Genomic DNA, 21,023 nt, shown 5'->3' on the forward strand with positions numbered 1-21,023 from the left:
CACTTTTCAATGCTTTAGGTGCTCTCCCTTCTCCTAGCACAGAGGCGTCGTAATATCCACCATACCCGAAGAGGTTAATATCTAACCTACTGTGAACGCAGCCCTAGACTCACCACATCCACTCAGCCTCAGGAAGAATCCGGAGGAACTGCAATTCGTATAAGGAGGAGGTCACTTAGAACACTCTTTCAACCAATTGTTTAGTAATGTCAGGCGGTCTGGTACTCTCAGTTAACAGGAAAGAGAAGAGTCAAAGAATATGTGCAGGCTGCGTCGCACATTTGTTCTGACAGCATGACACAGGCATGGAAATGCTCAATGAAGTACATAGGACCACTGGGATACCGCGCTAGGAAGGCGTTGTGCACCTGAGAAAGCCTTAAAAATGGCTCTAAGTACTATGGGACTCAATATCTGTGGTCATCAGTCTCTTAGACTTAGAACTGCGTAAACGTAACTAACCTAAGGACATCACACACATCCCTGCCCGAGACAGGATTCTAACCTGCAACCGTAGCAGCCGCGTGGTTCCGGACTGAAGCGCTTAGAACCGCTCGGTCACAACGGCCGGCTGAGAGAGCCTTATTTTGAGACTATCGAGACATACCAATAAGAGTCAATAAATGTCAAATGAACTCATCTAGCGTCATGATCAAGAGGGATAAATTAGAGAAATATGTGCGTCTACATAACTTTTCAGGCAATATTAATTATCACATCTCATTTTTTGAACGGAGCAAGATCGGAAAATTATTTTGGCAGACCCTGCGTTGTTCTCCATGTGGCTCGCAGGGAACAGACGTAGAAATAGACGTATTTTGTGTTTTACGGGAGGTAGGTCGCGTGCTACCACAGCGTCACATTAAGGAATATCACTCTTTGTCCGTTGGTAGAACAACGTGCCTTACCTTAATGTACCGCAGCTATGTCGGCGCTGTTAACACTTCAGAGGCGAGAGCTGCTCCTTATCACTGCGTGTCCACAGCAACCGCGCTCGAGTTTTATTCCACGTTTTACAAGCTCCGCGCCACGATAAAGTGCGTCATCCACAGATAAATGTCGTCACGAAGTGTTAATTCCGGGCGAAGCTGGTACATTCATCTCCTGCCGAAATTTCGGCAGAATCCGCCTGTCGTATCTGTCGTATCTTGATATAATAAGGGCGTTGCCCAGCGGATTAACCGTAACACCTTGGCAAACATAGCTTTGTCGCGGGTTATCAAATGAACGTCGATTCATCATGCATATTAGTATCCACATCTGTTCTTCGCAAGCCATATATTGCGGATAGTACTTTATGCAACACCATCATTTCCTTTTGAATGGTAAAAATGGTGCCCTTGTGTTGCATGATTTTTTGGTGTTGTTAAGCGTGTTCATGTCTAACAAATGTTCGTGGTCAGCTACAACCGGGGCAAGGAGAGATTTTGGCGGTGTAGGTATAAAAAGTTTTATAGGATAGCTTTCACTTTATTGCTTGTATTCTGTTTACACAAATTTAACTCCGATTCCCTTAAGAACATTGCTGAATTAATGGCAATATATTCTCTTCAAAGCATGCCATAATTATGGACATCTGCAATACCTGACGCAATATTAATACTTCGACTAATAACCCTTGGTTCGGTGTGGGACGGTGTTGGGGTGAGTGGACTGCTGTAGCCTGCAATGGAGTTGTGTGCGACGACGGGGACGAAGCCCCTCCGTCGTTTCTAGGTCCCCAGGTCCATAGAATACAACACTTCGACTTACTGATGTAGAATGTTTGACGACTCTGATCCTCATAACGATTAGGTACATAAGTTATTACAACATTGCACTTATCCCTCCGTATGTTTAATCTCGTTTATGTGGTAGGAATCGCACGCGTTCAGACTATCCTTTCAGTAACAGCTGACTGATGGAGAAAGTTTACACTGTGGTATCGCCCCATTTCCTCCACCTCTCCTCCCATTTCATCTCCTCGCGAAAATATTCCCTAAAATTTCTATTATATACCCCACTTCCAGTTTATCTTTGGACTTTAATAAACTTCTATGAACCAAAGAAGTACTCTGTACTAATTATGTAACTCAAGAGGTGACGAATTTGAATGTTACACTTTTATGATGTGATTTGACTAAATATCTTGTTTTAGGCGGAAGTGATGATTGTTTGCCAAACTAATGTATTCAAAATGCTTATTAATACACTATCAGATCGAAAGTATCAAGACACTTGTTAGTAGACATTAATGAAGGGCGTGGCTGTTCTTTGCTCTTATGACGCCTTGAACACTGAACACTGCTGGGGGCTCTTTCAACAAATTGTCTGACTGTCTGAGAAGGAAAGGCAGTCCCTTCTTCCTCAGGAGCAGAAACCATAAAAAGCCGTGACGTTGGGACCTGGGGCATTAAACGAAGTCTACGTTCCAACTCATCCCAAAGGGTCTCCAATGCGTTCATGTCGGGACTTTGGGCAAGCCAGACCATTCTCCCAAAGATTCTGCTTTAAGAGAGGGTACACCCTTAGATCATACAAACAATCACCGTCTCCGAAGTGCTCTTCGGTAGACAATGCTGTGAAATCTGGTCACACCATTCCTCATCCAGCGTTTAACTAAGCGCAATAATGAGACTACAACCAACCACGAAAAGACTGCCATACTCAACGACCATCTCATCCACTGCTGGAACTATACGAGATTGTAGGTAATGTTCTCTAGGCATTCGCCAAACCCAGACATTTCCATCGGATTGCACAGGGTATAACGTGATTCATCACTCCAAAACACTCCTTGCACACGGCCATAGCGCTAGCTGAACTATTGGTAGCACTTTGTATCTCACGAATAATTCCTTCCGTTGATTTCATGCAATTTTTTTTTTTACGACCACCCTCCACAATGCTCGACTGCCCCTTTTCGTCTATGCATAATGTCTCCATCATTTTGGTAACAGTCGGACAGATTTAGAAGGGCTGAACTGTCCGTGATTGATCTGTTACTCAGATGACACCCAATGACTAGTTGCTCTGCTCTACACATAACTCATTACACCCTGCCTCCTTTCATACAGATGACCTGCCTCTCTTGGCACCCAACCAGAGGTCAATTCCGCATTACACACGGGCGACCGGATACATTTTATCAATGTATCTTACATCCCACATCTAAGTAGCCGAATACTCGCTATCATATCCATACGCCTGAGTATGCAACCTTGAGTTTTCGTAATTGATAACAATTTAAATGGAGAAGCAACATATACAGTTTTCTTGAAACTTCCTGACAGATTAAAACTGTGCCCCTGAGCGGTTCTCGAGCACGGAAAATTTCCTTTCGGGAGTAATGCTATTACGGCACGAATCTCGACTAGTAGACGCAGCTTCAGGTCCGTCGCCCGCTATCACGCCCAGGGTGAATATTTCACCCTGCAGCAGAGTGCATGCTGTTTCGAAACTGTGTTGGTATGCCTAAGCTATTTTTCTGTAGTCTGCTTCCAGCAGTGCTGGCCCCGCAAAGTGCGCAGGAGAGCTTCTGCGACAATCTGAAAGTAGAAGAGGTACTGGCGGAAGTAAAGCTGTGAGGTAGGGTCGTCAGTCGTGCCTGGATAGCTCAAGTCAGCAAAAGTACAATCCGCGAAAGACAAGGTTCTGGGTTCGAGACTAGATAAGGTAAAACTTGGTAATGGGCATGTGTGAAATGGCTCTGACCACTATGGGACTTAACATCTGAGGTCATCAGTCCCCTAGACTTAGAAATACTCAAATCTAACTACGGACATCACACACATCCACGTCCGAGGCAGGATTCGAACCTGCGACTGTAGCAGCAGCGTGGTTCCGGACTGTAACGCCTAGAACCGCTCGGCCACAACGGACGACTGTCATGTGTCAACGAACACTTTGGTGCAGGGAGAGATATTCATTCTACAAGTATAAGACTTGTGTTTGAATAGACAAGTAAAAAATATACAGTATTAATTCTTCGACGTCAAAATATTAATAGTTGACAGCTCGACTGTTCCCGTTCAAAATGAAAATTTCACTCTGCTGTGGAGTGTGCGCTGATATGAAACTACCTGGCAGATTAAAACTTTCTAGTCTCGGTCCGGCACACAGTTTTAATCTGCCAGGAAGTTTATTATTCTCGTTCACTTTGCGAGTGGTAAGTGGGGAGAACCACAGGGCGGTTATAGTTAAACTTTCGCTACTTGAGGGGGCCACCATTAGAAACGAATGATCGTAAGCCAAAGAATCTTTGCGGAAACGGTTGTAAGTACTCGTGAAAGAGAAATAACAAATAAACTACTGAAAGAAATATTTTAATTTCCACATCAATGGATAAAATTTGTTAATTCCGTGCCATTTTTACGTTTTAGGTTACAAACATTGCTCAATGTGACGCCCATCTGCATCCACGACAGCCTGGAACCGCAGTAGACATTGCTCTACTGCTCAGGTGAGATATTGGTTATCTCCCTCGCTATGCTCATCTTCAACCTCCAACGTGTTTAGCGTCCGTTTAATAAACCGTGCCCTCCAGGTAACCCCACATTCAGAAATCACACGGGTTCAAATCTGGTGATCTTGGTGGCGAATGATTCCGTTTTCTCCAAATGTATTACGGAGTAACAAAGACACATCACGGGCAATGTGAGGTGGAGCTGCATCAATAACAGCTAAGTTCAAAGTGTCTCTCCCGTAGAGCAGGGAGCACATGTTGGCGAATCAGATCACGTTGTATGTCCTTACTCGTTGGGGTCCGTGTTCCATTACCAGTACCGGCGCCTAACGGCAAGTCATGACACTAACACTATCAACATCGCAAATCGTGCAGCGCACAATCTGAACATCATTCCTGTACAGTTGGGTACACATACAGTATATAGTTTCCCCTTCACTCTGGTCAATTAGCGAAAATTTAATTATAACTGCCCTGTGCTACAGACAAGACTCCGTATGTTCTCGAATTTCTGCGCCTTTACCGTCAAAGTAGTTTCGCGAGGTGTCGGTAGGGGGAACTAAATATTTGATTAGATTCTACTTGAAACCTAAGTTCTCAGAATTTTAATAGTAAACCTCTCAATGATGGGCAACACCTATCTCGCAACGTTTTCCATTGGAGTTCGCGAAACATCTCAGTGACATTTTCGCGCTTACCAAGCGAACCCGTGAGGAACCATGCTGCTTTTCTTTCTACACTGCCTGACAAAAAAAGGATGAAGCACCCATTCCTACACGACACACCATCAGTAAGTTTGTAAATGACTAGAACTGCAATTCTGTAAATATGTGTGTGTAATTTCCTAAGGGACCACACTGCTGAGATAATCGATCCATAGATTTACACACTACTTAAATTACCTTATGCTAAGAACACCACACACATCCATGCCCGAGGGAGGACTCTAACCTCCGGCGGGAGAGGCCGCGCAGTCCGTGACATAGCGCCTCAAACCGCGCGGCATGCATTTCTCTGTGACAAGTAGAACGGCCATCAGAGTGCATAAGTGTTCTTCGTGGTTAGGGCTGTTACCAAGGCTGGTAAGGCACGTATTTAGGTTGAAGCGCGTCATATGTTGAGTGATCACTGTAATGACACAAAGATGCACCATACTGGTGTGAGACACCGTCGTCAGCCGCTGAAACCGCTTGAAAAGGGCGTCATTGTGGGTCTCCATTTGTCAGGCTGGTAGACTCTTTCAGTATTCACATACTTGGCGGATTCAAATGTTACTGTGGCCCGATGTTGGACTGCACGGGAACGTGATGTGAAGGATACGTGTCATCAAGATTCCCGTCGATCACGCCTGACAACAATGAGAGAGGCTCCCCGTATTTTACACCAAGCACATTCGTAACCCATTCACACCAGACCATGCCATGCAAGAAATAGTAACGGACACCCTGCAAGATTCTCTGCAATCCCGCACCATTGGTCGGAACCTAGCATCAGCCGAAGTAGAGAATTACCGCCTAATGCGAGGCTGCCATTAACACTCAGCACAAACGGCAACATTTGGAGTGCTGTAACCGGGAAGCACGGAACGCTGGAGAATGGCGTCGCGCTGAGCGACAAGTCACGGTTCTGGGTTAACACAGATGACCATCATTGGCGAGTATGGTGGCAATCTGACGAGAAGTCTACTCCTACATTTACATGACAACCTGGAAATTCACAATTAAGTGTCTGGCAGCGGGTTCATTGAACCATTTTCGGAATATTTCTCAACCGTTCCAGTCTCGAATAGCGCGCGCAGGTGGATCAAACATTTAAGTCTTTCAATGCGACCTCTAAATGTGTGCTATTTTATTACAATGATCATTTCTCTCGATGTAGGCTGACGCCAACAAAAGGCAGTATTTTCACGTTCAGAGGAGGAGGTTGGTGACTGAAATTTCGTGGAAAAATTTCGCCGCAACGTATACTCGAAACGTGCAACCTGTCCTTAAACTTTCGATGTCCTCCGTCAGTTTTATCTGTTAAGTTATTTTAAGAAATACTCGCGCTCCCAATACGTTTTATTGCTACCTTTATTCTGTACCGGCGCCCTGTGGATGTCAATATGAAACTTTTGTAGAATTTCGTACTTGTTATTGCCTACTTTTTCCGCTTCTGTCAATAACTGAATTGGCAATGAATAATTTTTAACTGAATTTCGCTATGAATCTTCACGCATTGCTAAATTTGCACTCTTTCATGGTAGGTCTGCAATGGTGATCCAGTATGACTGGTCTGAACGTTGACACAGACCGTTTCGCGGCTGAATGCACGTATTATTTTGCTAATTCGTAACAATCTGAGGTACTTTGTTTTACTAAAAGTTATGTTATCTCGAGAAGCTGAAATTTATTTTTATTAGTACACTTCATACTAATTTCTACATTCATTTATAACTTATATTTATGTGTTGTGTTTAACACACTAATCGGCATTAATATAGTCTTACACATGATTGAAAACAGTCTGACAAAGTTCGGATTGTTTTTCAATTTCACGCCTGTGCGTAATATGTTGGTAGCACTTTGTCGCCATGCTTGTTAAACTGTATAGTAGACTTTCAAGCTGTGCGGATCGACATAACGAAAAGGCCAAATGGTCTCCCTCGTTTTGTCCCCGACTGTACAAGTCAACATCCGTGCAATTTGCTGGCTGTAACAAATCTAATCGTCAGTGATTGGCTATGGCTATATATGGTATACCTAAAGAAACTTTTGGACTTTTCCCTGCCGAATTGAAGCCATTACCGATGTTGAGCTCAGTGTTAGAATTTATTAGCATTATGTATCCTAGTTTTCTAAAGTTAAGTCCACCGTGTTTACTTACATGTTCAAGCCATCATGCCATGGCCATTAACAAATTGTGAGTCCGTATCTGAAGTGCGGCACGGTTTATCGGCACAGCTTATCGGCTGGGCCATCTAGAAATGTCTCGAGTAGGGAGTTTACGTCTTGCGTTTAAGTCAGTGACACAGTATAGCATTCCAGAAATGAATCAACGGTTAGCTTATCGGTGTATTTTTTTTCTCCGTCCTGTCATTCGTGATTACTTTTAGACTCATCAGTCTTTGTCGAACCACCCCACATGGAGACTTACGTATGAAATAGTTACCAGCTTACGTGGCAGAGCTGATGAATGTTCCGAACGATAGACCCGAATACACAATCTATATACGGGAGAACTTCGAAAGGCAAGCTACAGATGTCGTTCCACGCTAAGACCATTGAGTGGTGCTTCGTTAGAAGTGAGGACACTTTCTGGGTATCCTGTAGACACAGTTTTACTGCAGTGTATCACAGTTACTAGGCAGCCTGTTTTGTGCGATACAAAGTCTAGGTCTTAGACTGATAACTGTGTTAGATGGTATTCGAAAATCTACGAAATGCAAGTTAATTAATCAGGGACGTTGTAAGAGAAATATAAACCGTCTGACAGGTAAAATTCGAGCAGTTAAAATTGACTCCTTCGTTGGCGTCGGCATATCTGGGGTGAAGCTGTTAAACGAAGAGACTGCGATTACTGACCATGGAAGCCGTAATCAGCGGCCTCGTGGGAGAGAAGGTAGCCACAGCTTTCCGAAGACGGAAATGAAGTCACGCAGCGGAACAAAAAGAATGAGAAGTCACGCTCCGACGATATGAAATTTTGTTGCGTCTTCCCCCTTTACACGCTCGAGCAACTCGTGGGACCCATCAGGGAAGTTCGACCTTCGATGCGGTCTGTGCCTTACAAGCACGACAAGTAACTTCCATGTTAGCCCGTCATGGTAACAGGGATGTCCGTTCAACTACGAAAACGTAGCAAACAGAATTTCTAACTGCCAGCTCTATGGAAAGACTTGTAATCATCTCACGTGTAAGGTGCTGCCCGTCACCGTATCCCGTTTATTCTTGACAAACGTCCCACATATAAGTAATCATGCAGTTTCGACTCTGCCACCTTCTTTAACGAAATTGTAACGTGTTATGCTGCTGGCTACGTATAATCTCAGGCCCGAGAGTCCTGTTCGGTTCGCACATCGATTGTCTAGGCCTGTCAAGTGAGACATAATACGATTCGCTAACTACAAGGTGCATTCAAGTTCTAAGGCCTCCGATTTTTTTTCTCCGGACTGGAAAGAGATAGAAACATGCACATTGTTTTACAATAAGGCCGCGTTCATTGTCAATACGTCCCAGAGATGACAGCACCATACGGCAGATGGAATTTTACCGCCAGCGGCGAGAATGAGAACTGTTTTAAATACTTAAAATGGCAACGTTTTCCTTACTTAAAGAGCGTGCAATCATTCGTTTTCTGAATTTGCGTGGTGTGAAACCAAATGAAATTCATCGACAGTTGAAGGAGACATGTGGTGATGGAGTTATGGATGTGTCGAAAGTGCGTTCGTGGGTGCGACAGTTTAATGAAGGCAGAACATCGTGTGACAACAAACCGAAACAACCTCGGGTTCGCACAAGCCGGTCTGACGACATTATTGAGTAAGTGGAGAGAATTGTTTTGGGGGATCGCCGAATGACTGTTGAACAGATCGCCTCCAGAGTTGGCATTTCTGTGGGTTCTGTGCACACAATCCTGCATGACACCCTGAAAATGCGAAGAGTGTCATCCAGGTGGGTGCCACGAATGCTGACGGACGACCACATGGCTGCACGTGTGGCATGTTGCCAAACAATGTTGACGCGCAACGACAGCATGGATGGGACTTTCTTTTCGTCGGTTGTGATAATGGATGAGACGTGGATGCCATTTTTCAATCCAGAAACAAATCGCCAGTCAGCTCAATGGAAGCACACAGATTCACCGCCACCAAAAAAATTTCGGGTAACCGCCAGTGCTGAAAAAATGATGGTGTCCATGTTCTGGGACAGCGAGGGCGTAATCGTTACCCATTGCGTTCCAAAGGGCACTACGGTAACAGGTGCATCCCACGAAAATGTTTTGAAGAACAAATTCCTTCCTGCACTGCAACAAAAACGTCCGGGAAGGGCTGCGCGTGTGCTGCTTCACCAAGACAACGCACCCGCACATCGAGCTAACGTTACGCAACAGTTTCTTCGTGACAACAACTTTGAAGTGATTCCTCATGCTCCCTACTCACCTGACCTGGCTCCCAGTGACTTGGCTTTTTCCAACAATGAAAGACACTCTCCGTGGCCGCACATTCACCAGCTGTGGTGCCATTGCCTCAGCTATTTTCCAGTGGTCAAAAGAGACTCCTAAAGAAGCCTTCCCCGCTGCCATGGAATCATGGCGTCAGCGTTGTGAAAAATGTGTACGTCTGCAGGGCGATTACGTCGAGACGTAACGCCAGTTTCATCGATTTCGGGTTAATTAGAAAAAAATCGGAGGCCTTAGAACTTGAATGTACCTCGTACTACAGCCAGATTCTCGTGTTTGTCGTTATATACTTCTCTTACTCCAGAGATATTAAGCCCGACCCCAAGTATTTGCATTCTGAATAAACGGCATCGCTTTCAGTATAAAGAGACACGCTCCTTCTTCCGGCGGCTATGTCAGAGAAATTGCGGAGGGATGGACAGAGTATCAAAGAAATTGTTCTTGCGACTGATACAGTCCATGATGACAGCAATTATCAACACCGTTCCTGAGGTACTTGTTTGCAAATATTAGGTACAATACGGCTAAAGTTTGTGGAACCTTTCCTCCAGGCTGCTGGTTGGTGTTATGCTGCGCACTTATGTTAATATTTGATAATACTCGGCACAGGTACTTAACTGATGTCTTCTTCGAAGGCTATTTTAAATGCCACAGGAAAAACTATGTACTTCCACTAACATAAAAGTCTGAGTCATAATGCAGCTCTATAAGCGTTAAAAATTACGTGCGAACATCAGAAAATTCAACACATTAACAGCTACAACTTAGCGAAAACCGCACCTCGGTATACCTAATCATTTTGCATATATTTTTGTGCGAATGCATTCGCTACTGCACCACGTATAAGAATGTGAAAGGTGAGTGTGCATCGGATCATTATACACTGCTGGCGATTAAAATTGCTACACCTCGAAGATGTGCTACAAACACGAAATTTTACCAACAGGAAGAAGATGCTGTGATATGCAAATGATTAGCACGATTCCGACTTTGATAAAGGTCGGATTGTAGCCTATGGCGATTGCGGTTTATTCGTATCGCGACTTTGGTCGAGATCCAATGACTGTTAGCAGAATATGGAATCGGTGGGTTCAGGAGGGTAATACGGAACGCCGTGTTGGATCCCAATGACCTCGTATCACTAGCAGTCGAGATGACATGCATCTTATCCGCATGGCTGTAACGGATCGTGCAGCCACGTCTCGATCCCCGAGCCAACAGATGAGGACGTTTGCAAAACAACAACGATCTGCACGAACAGACGGCGTTTGCAACAGCGTGGACTATCAGCTCTGAGACCATGGCTGCGGTTACCCTTGACGCTGCATCACACACAGGAGTGCCTGCGATGGTGTACTCAACGACGGACCTGGGTGCACTAATGGCAAAACGTCATTTTTTTTCGGATGAATCCAGGTTCTGTTTACAGCATCATGATGGTCGCATCCGTGCTTGGCGACATCGCGGTGAACGCACATTGCAATTGTGTATTCGTCATCGCCATACTGGCGTATCACCCGGCGTGATGGTATGGGGTGCCATTGGTTACACGTCTCGGTCACCTCTTGTTCGCATTGACGGCACTTTGAACAGTGGACGTTACATTGCAGATGAGTTACGACCCGTGACTCTACCCTTCATTCGATCCCTGCGAAACCCTACATTTCAGCAGGATAATGCACGACCGCATGTTGCAGGTCATGTACGGGCCTTTCTGGATACAGAAAATGTTCGACTGCTGCCCTGGCCAGCACAGTCTCCAGATCTCTCACCAAGTGAAAACGTCTGGTCAATGGTGGACGAGTAATTAGCTCGTCACAATACGCCAGTCACTACTCTTGATGAAATGGGGTATCGTGTTGAAGCTGCATGGGCAACTGTACCTGTACACGCCATCCAAGCTCTGTTTGACTCAATGCCCAGGCGTATCAAGGCCGTTATTACGGCCAGAGGTGGTTGTTCTGGGTACTGATTTCTCAATATCTATGCACCCAAACTACGTGAAAATCTAATCAAATGTCAGTTCTAGTATAATATATTTGTCCAATGAATACCCATTTATCGTCTGTATTTCTTCTTGGTGTAGCAATTTTAATGGCCAGTAGTGTAAATGAAAAGGAAATACAAAGAAACTAAATCAGAAATGCAGGAGCTCGTCGGAAAGTTCGAGACAGTGTATAGACAGAGAAAACGTAACTATAGCGAAATAAATCTATATTTACATGAGTACTCCGCAATTTACAGTTAAATGTCTGCAGAGGACTCTAATCGAACCACCTTCAGACTGTATCACCACCATTCAACACTGAAAACGCGCGGGAATAACAAACGTTTCAACATTTTCGTGTGAGCTCTTATCTATTTTCTTTCGATGATCATTTCTTCCTTTGTAGGTGAGTGTGAACAGCATATTTTCGCATCCGGGGAGAAAGTTGGTGATTGAAATTTTGTGAAAAGACCTCGACGCGACCAAAACATCTTTGCTTTAATGATTACCAGCTCAAATCCATCATATACGACATGCCCTTTCCCCATTTCACGATAGTAGGAAAGGACTTTTTCGATGTCCTCTATCACTCGCACATTTTAAGGATCTCATACCGTGCAGCAGAACTCTATAAGAGAACGGACAAGCACTCTCTGTGGTAGATCTGTCGTACCTTCGAACTATTTTGCCAATAAACGCAGTCTTTGGTTCGCCTTCCCCACAACATTATCTATAAGATCGTTTCAGTTTACGTTGTTAGTAATTGTAATACCCTGGGTATTTCGTTGAGTTGACAGCCTTTACATTTGTGTGATTTATCATGTAATCGAAATGTAACGGATTCCTTTTAGTACTCGTGTAGATGACAAATTTCATTATTTAGGGTTAATTGCCACATTATCGCATCATACATTTATAGTATCTTATCTAAATTGGTGCCGCGCGGTCTGGGGGCACCTTGTCACGGTCCGCTCGGTTCTCTCTCTCTCTCTCTCTCTCTCTCTCTCTCTCTCTCTCTCTCTCTCGCGGGCGGGCGGGCGGGCGCGCGCGCACGCGCACGCACGCACGCACGAGTGAGTGAGTGAGTGAGTGTGTTGTGCTGTGCTTAGCGTAAGTTAGTTTAACTTGAACTAAGTAGCGCGTAAGCTTAGGGACCGATGACCTCAGCAGTTTCGTTCCATAAGACCTTACCACAAATTTCCAATTTTTCCAAATTGGTTTTCATCTCGTGATGGCTTTAAGAGACGGTAAAAGTCAGCATCATTCGCAAACAAAGAGGGCTGCTCAAATTGTCTGCTATACCATTTATAAATGTTTGTAACAATGGGGGATCTATAACACATCATTAGGGAACGTCAGATAGCACCTTAGTTTTTCTCGACAGCTTTCCATCAGTCACTAAGAACAGTGACATTTCCGACGGGAAATCATGAATCCAGTCGCTGAGGCTGTACTCCACAGGTACGAAACTTGAAATAATTAAACTTGTGACGCAGAAAGACGAACTGACAGAAAGGCGATTCTTAAATGTGATCAGGTTTCATCACATCAGCAAATAATCTGAGGTCATAGTTAGTAAAGGTCGGCAATATATCTTCTGATTAAAGTGTAGGGAGGTGTAAGAACTAGCAGATTACTTAATGTGGATGAAAAATCTAAAAAAGAAAGACTTCTCTCATACGGGGATTAACATTTTAAAAACCAAGCCAAAGGATAACACCGGATACAAATTTCCCATTTTTATAAATCCGCGGTAATTCTAGGAAAAAATTCGGCTCCTCAATACCTCTTGCCAGCAACATAAACTGGCTTCGAAAACTTGACTATAGCGTAGGGTTTCTGACATGTGTTAACGGATCACCCTGTATTTTTTTTCTTTTTCTTTCGATCCCTGCGAAACCCTACATTTCAGCAGGATAGTGCACGACCGCATGTTGCAGGTCCTGTACGGGCCTTTCTGGATATACACTCCTGGAAATTGAAATAAAAACACCGTGAATTCATTGTCCCAGGAAGGGGAAACTTTATTGACACATTCCTGGGGTCAGATACAACACATGATCGCACTGACAGAACCACAGGCACATAGACACGGGCAACAGAGCATGCACAATGTCGGCACTAGTACAGTGTATATCCACCTTTCGCAGCAATGCAGGCTGCTATTCTCCCATGGAGACGATCGTAGAGATGTTGGATGTAGTCCTGTGGAACGGCTTGCCATGCCATTTCCAACTGGCGCCTCAGTGGGACCAGCGTTCGTGCTGGACGTGCAGACCGCGTGAGACGACGCTTCATCCAGTCCCAAACATGCTCAATGGGGGACAGATCCGGAGATCTTGCTGGCCAGGGTAGTTGACTTACACCTTCTAGAGCACATTGGGTGGCACGGGATACATGCGGACGTGCATTGTCCTGTTGGAACAGCAAGTTCCCTTGCCGGTCTAGGAATGGTAGAACGATGGGTTCGATGACGGTTTGGATGTACCGTGCACTATTCAGTGTCCACTCGACGATCACCAGAGGTGTACGGCCAGTGTAGGAGATCGCTCCCCACACCATGATTCTGGGTGTTGGGCCTGTGTGCCTCGTTCGTATGCAGTCCTGATTGTGGCGCTCACCTGCACGGCGCCAAACACGCATACGACCATCATTGGCACCAAGGCAGAAGCGACTCTCATCGCTGAAGACGACACGTCTCCATTCGTCCCTCCATTCACGCCTGTCGCGACACCACTGGAGGCGGGCTGCACGATGTTGGGGCGTGAGCGGAAGACGGCCTAACGGTGTGCGGGACCGTAGCCCAGCTTCATGGAGACGGTTGCGAATGGTCCTCGCCTATACCCCAGGAGCAACAGTGTCCCTAATTTGCTGGGAAGTGGCGGTGCGGTCCCCTACGGCACTGCGTAGGATCCTACGGTCTTGGCGTGCATCCGTGCGTCGCTGCGGTCCGGTCCCAGGTCGACGGGCACGTGCACCTTCCGCCGACCACTGGCGACAACATCGATGTACTGTAGAGACCTCACGCCCCACGTGTTGAGCAATTCGGCGGTACGTCCACCCGGCCTCCCGCATGCCCACTATACGCCCTCGCTCAAAGTCCGTCAACTGCACATACGGTTCACGTCCACGCTGTCGCGACATGCTACCAGTGTTAAAGACTGCGATGGAGCTCCGTATGCCACGGCAAACTGGCTGACACTGACGGCGGCGGTGCACAAATGGTGCGCAGCTAGCGCCATTCGACGGCCAACACCGCGGTTCCTGGTGTGTCCGCTGTGCCGTGCGTGTGATCATTGCTTGTACAGCCCTCTCGCAGTGTCCGGAGCAAGTATGGTGGTTCTGACACACCGGTGTCAATGTGTTCTTTTTTTCCATTTCCAGGAGTGTAGAAAATGTTCGACTGCTGCGCTGACCAGCAAATTCTCCAGATCTGTCATCAATTGAAAACGTCTGGTCAATGGGGGCTGAGTAACTGGCTCGTCACTACTCTTGATGAACTGTGGTATCGTGTTGAATCTGCATAGGCAGCTGTACCTGTACACGCCATCCAAACTCTGTTTGACTCAATGCCCAGGCGTGTCAAGGCTATTATTACGGCCATAGGTGGTTGTTCTGGGTACTGATTTGTCAGGATCTATGCACCCAAATAGCGTGAAAATGTAATCACAAGTCAGTTCTAGTATAATATATTTATCCAATGAATACCCGTTTATCATCTCCATTTCTTCTTGGTGTAGCAATTTTAATGGCCAGTAGTTGTGTTTTCTAGAAAGCTCTTGCACAGTGATTTTATTTCGTGCATGAGGGAAGTTCTCCCGACGTCTTTTATAGTCACGATGTTGTAGCCCTTGTTTCTTGGCAGTCTCAACTAGATTTTGAAATGATGATCTTTTTTCTTAGCGTTGCTTAATGAGAAGGATCAAACTTTGTTTCTTTTCAAACTGTATTCTTGATATACGTGCAGCAGCGTCACATTACAACAGATACACTTTTTCGTATCTAGGGTAAATTAAATTCTATTATTATTTATAAAAAAGTTTTTTATACAGCAACTTCCATAACGTTCATGGCAGAAATTCAAATCATGTACAATAAAGTTCGTAATACTTCATATGATACCACGTTTTATTTTAATGTGGAGCTAACTACAATGTAATCTGATTCTAATAATAATTATTCCATCATCAAATCGTTTATAACATTTTTCAGACTAAATGAAAGTAAAGTTTAAAATATTGTTATTTGTTTTTCTTTTTTTTTGCATTCTTATTACTGATTTACCGTTCAGTGTCCGTCAAAAGGTATGACACAATTGTAGTCGTTAGTCTTCAGCAGGAGTTGTACGATCAACGATACCATATACCCGCCATACCTAACTTCAACTTATCCATTTCCCCCGTTTTTGCGTTAATGAGATACTGTGTTTATAAATGTTGTAACAGTTGCTGTTAAAATTGCGCATGGTCGGCTAAATAAAATATATGTCAGCAGACTACCGTCGAATTCCTTCCCAATCACTGACGAACTGAGCTAATTTCCAGTATACGATTACCTAAAACTCGGTGACGTTTTGGCATTCCTTTTTCTGAATAGCCATTGTTTATAAGGGACATAGGAAGGATGAAGGAAGGAAGGCAGGCGGGAAGGTAATGACTTAATGTCCCGCCTATGGTGCAGTCATTAGAGATGGACCACAAGCTCTGATGGGGGAAAATTTGGGGCAGGAAATAGGTTCCATAAATTGATTAAGCCAAATCTGGATGACCGGACGGGGATTTGAACCTCGCTCGGTGCGGTTCATATTAATTAGGTAACTTAGAGTTGCACACCCAGGGAATGAGTGTTGAGGGTCAGATGCAGTAACTATGCATCGCCGTCCTGGCCAAGATCGTGGTGGTGGTGGTGGTGGTGGTGGTGGTGGTGGTGGTGGTTCCTTCCTCGGACTTGCTGTGAAACGTGAAGTGTGTATCTGCGTCGTGTAGATGACTGAGATGAGTGAATGTACAGCGTAGTGTTGTGTTTCTTTTGTGGATGAAGGGAAGGGAGAAGTGAAACCCCTTAACAAGCGGCACATAGCGAAAAGCACCAAAGGGGGCGCCGAACTTGACATTCCCATCCGATGGACGGACCACCGTCAACAGCGTCACTGTACCCTCACTTTACGTGACGCTGCGGAATGCTTTGGACACTTCTGCAAAGAATGGTGATCAGGAACATAACGCCACCGATTCTTCCCCTTTTGACGGTCAATTACTGACTTTGAAAATATCATCTAGTAATGGAGATGAGGCCTGGATAAACAGAAAGAACCAGTAGTTGTAGAGCATTTCATAGGGAGCGTTAGGGAACGATTGACAAGAACAGGGAAAAGAAATACTATAGAAGAGCAATGGGTAGCTCTGAGAGATGAAATAGTGAAGGCAGCAGGGGATCAAGCAGGTAAAAAGACGAGGGCTAGTAGAAATTCTTGAGCAACAGAAGAGATATTGAAACTAATCGATGAAAGAAGAAAATATAAAAAGCGCAGTAAATGAAGCGGGCGGAAAGGAATACAAACGTCTCAAAAATGAGGTCGACAGGAAGTGCAAAATGACTAAGCACAATGGCTAGTGGACAAATGTAAGGAGTAGAAGCATATATCACTAAGGGGGTAAGATATATGCCGCATAAAGATAAATTAAAGACAACCAACCACCTGTATAAATACCAAGAGCTCGGGTGGAATACTTTTTACGACTTCTAAAGAAGGCTATATTATTATAGAAGAAACCATGGTCAAGGTTTAAAATATAATTACTGCAACTGTGGGCTGTTTTTTATTCGAGACAAATTCGTAACGGTTGCTGATGTTGCTGCCGTGATGAAAATAATGGGATACCAGTCCTAAGCAAAGAAGGGAAAGCAGAAAGGTAGGAGTAGTATATAGGTGGTCTATACAAGGGAGTTTACTTGAGGGAAATTTTATGCAAATGGAAGAGGACGTAGATGCAGATAGAAGATAGGAGATACGATACTCCGTGAAGGATTTGACAGAGCGCTGAAAGACGTAAGTCGAAATGCTGGAGTGGACATCATTCCATTAGAACTACTGATAGCTTTGGGAGAGCCAGCCACGACAAAAATATTCCACCTGCTGAGCAAGATGTATGAGACGACCGAAATACCCTCAGACTTCAAGAAGAATGTAGCAGTTCCAATTCCAAAAAACGGAGGTGCTGATACGTGTGAGAATTGCCGAACTGTCAGTTTAACAAGTCACTGTCGCAAAATACTAACGCGAATTCTATACAGACGAATGAAAGCTGGTAGAAGCCGACCTCGGCGAAGATCAGTTCGGATTCTGTAGAAATGTGGGCACACGCGAGGCAATACTGACCTTACGACTGCCGTCCAGTGTCCGAACGGTTCTAGGCGCTACAGTTTGGAACCGCGAGACCGCTACGGTCGCAGGTTCGAATGCTGCCTCGGGCATAGATGTGTGTGATGTCCTTAGGTTAATTAGGTTTAAGTAGTTCTAAATTCTAGGGGACTGATGACCTCAGCAGTTAAGTCCCATAGTGCTCAGAGCCATTTGAACCATTTGATCCTACGACTTATCTTAGAAGAGAGGTTAAGGAAAAACAAACCTACACTTATAGCATTTGTAGTCGTGGAGAAAGAGTTTGACTGTGTTGACCGTATTACTCTCTTTCAAATTCGGAATGTGGCAGTGGTAAAATGTAGAGGGCGGAAGGCTATTTATAATTCGTACAGAAACAAGACAACAGTTACAAGAGTCGAATGGCCCCTAAAGGGAAGCAGTGGTTGGGAAGGGAGTGAGTGAGTGAGTGAGTGAGTGAGTGAGTGAGTGAGTGAGTGAGTGAGACAGGCATATAGCTTAAATGCCTCTAAGCCCTGTGGGACTTAATATCTGAGGTCATCAGTCCCCTAGACTTAAAACTACTTAATCCTAACTAACCATAACACACATCCATGCCCGAGGCAGGATTCGAACCCGCTGCCGTAGCAGCCGCGTGATTCCGGACTGAAGCGCCTAGAACCGCTCGACCACAACGATCAGGAAGCTTGTAGCCTATCCCCGATGTTACTCAATCCGTATATTGAGCAAGCAGTAAAGGAAACAAAAGAAAAATTTGGAGTAGGAATTAAAATCCAAGGAGAAGAAATGAAAACCTTGAGGACATTGTAATTCTGACTGAGACGGCAAAGGATTTGGAGGAGCAGTTAATCGGAATAGACAGTGTCTTGAAAGGAGGATATAAGATGAACATAACAGAAGCAAAACAAGGACAGTGGAATGTAGTAGAATTAAATCAGTTGATGCTCAGGAAGTAGATTAGGAAATGAGACACGTAAACTAGTAGATGAGTTTTGCTATTTGGGCAGCAAAATAACTGATTTTGGTCTAAGTAGAGAGGATATAAAATATAGACTAGCGATGGTAAGGAAACCATTTTTGAAGAAGAATAATTTGTTAACTTCGAGAATAGATTTTAGTGTCAGGAAGTCTTTTCTGGAAGTTTTGGTACTGAGTGTAGCCAAGTATGGGAGAGAAAAATGGACGATAAACAGTTTAGACGAGAAGAGAATAGAAGCTTTTGAAATGTGGTGCTGCAGAAGAATGCTGAAGATTAGATGGGTAGAGCACGTAACTTATCAAGAGGCACTGAATAGAATTGGGGAGAAGAGGAATTTGTGGCACAACTTCACTAGAAGAAGGGATTGGTTAATAGGACACTGAGGTTTTAAGGGATCACCATTTTAGTACTGGAAGGAAGTGTATAGGGTAAAAATCATAGAGGGAGACCACGAGATGAATTCACAAGGATGTAGGGGTAGTAATTACTCGCAGATGAAAAGGCTTACACAGGATAGAGTAGCATGGTGAACTGCATCAAACCAATCTTTGGACTGAAGACCACAACAACAACAAAGGGATTCGAACCGTCTTACATACGAGACGAGTGCCGCTGAACAAGGTTGCGTTAGCGGCCTTGTCAACAGAGACGGGCGCGTTGCATACCGCGCATTCAGACAGAATCAATAAATAAAAAAATAAAAAAAGGTGTCTCATCAGTTTTTGGAGAACGATCGCTGTATGGATAGATAAACAAATTTTACGTCATTTCGAAAGTATTCTTTCGGGAACTCGGCAAGATCGGAGCAGTTCTGAGAACCTGTCTTCGCGGAGATAAATTACGCGCCGACAAAAACTTGCGTACGACCTCCAGCGTTTACTTACGAAAACCAGATGCGTAGAGATTAGAGTGGAAAGCTTCAGTATCAATAAAATGTCTCACGTTACGCAATGCTCCATTGTCTTCTGCGAGATGTATTTTACTGGCTTAGTGGAATAATCATTTTGCTGAGAGGTCTTCGATGGTGTGGCGAACACATTTGAGCATGCCTCCAGGACTGTTTAACACTTTCACTGCCCCGATGAAAACTTGGAAATTTGCGGTAAGTTCTTATGGGACCAAACTGCTGAGGTCATCGGTCCATAGGCTTACACACTACTTAATCCAACTTAAGCTAACGTACGCTAAGGACAAAACGCGCGCGCGCGCGCGCGCGTTCACACACACACACTCACACACTCACACACACACTCGAAGGTGGACTCGAACCTCCGATGCGGGGAGCCGCGTGATCCGTGGCAAGGGGCATAAGACCGCGCAGCTACCCCGGACGGCCTGTTCGGATGATCAGAACGGTTAAGGCGACTGTACACGATGGGCAGGAGATCTGTATCGGATGCAGATCAGGAATAATTTTCCTGTTTGTCACAAACATTCCTTTTATTTTTCACTGCTAAAAAACTTCAATGCAATATATGATCAAAACAGCTTTACTGGCCACATGTTCAATAATGTGTCTCAATGTCAGTGGAGGAATGGCAGCCCATTCTCTCTCAAGAGCCAAAACCAGAAAAGGTAACGATGTGGTCTGAAGCGAAGCTGATGTTCTAGGTCACCTCGAAGGTGTTCCACTGGGTTAAAGTCGGGGCAATGGGCGGCACACTCAGTTCGTTACTACTCAGATGCTACTTTATTACACGGTACATTGTCATGCTGATACAGTCATTGTATTCCAACTGTTCCCCTATCATGCGCCGTACACAATGATGTGAAATGAGTTCGTAACCTTCCGCATTTAGCATCATCTTAAGCACGTTATGCGGGCCCACTATAACCACGGAAAACATCCCAATGGCGTAACACCACTTCGTCTGTACTTCACTGTTGGCACTAAATATAACAGGTAGCGTTCTCCAGCCATTCGAAAACGTCAAACACTACCATCGGATTGCCACAGGCTATAATCCAGTCACGTCTCTCTTTAGACAGCCTCAAGAGTCGCATTGCATTGACTGCAGACATATGTCGCTTATAACCAGCTACTCGACCTTCGTACCCCTTCCTTTCTAAC

The 21,023-nt window shown here is 44.7% G+C and overlaps 1 protein-coding gene across 4 annotated transcripts in view; it reads right to left on the reverse strand.

Moving 5' to 3' along the window:
• The window catches only part of LOC126340742 (uncharacterized), a 1,108,193-nt gene that overhangs the window by 214,926 nt on the left and 872,244 nt on the right, over positions 1 to 21,023 (reverse strand). The window contains exon 1 of one of the 4 annotated variants that reach the window (XM_050001717.1): positions 909 to 957. The exons of the other annotated variants lie outside the window; for them this stretch is intronic. The gene's annotated coding sequence lies outside the window, so the exon portion shown is untranslated. Of the gene's footprint in view, positions 1 to 908; positions 958 to 21,023 lie in introns of those variants that run through there. 4 annotated transcript variants of the gene reach the window in all.

The sequence above is a fragment of the Schistocerca gregaria genome, chromosome 1 (genome assembly GCF_023897955.1).
Source record: "Schistocerca gregaria isolate iqSchGreg1 chromosome 1, iqSchGreg1.2, whole genome shotgun sequence".
NCBI lineage: Eukaryota > Metazoa > Arthropoda > Insecta > Orthoptera > Acrididae > Schistocerca > Schistocerca gregaria.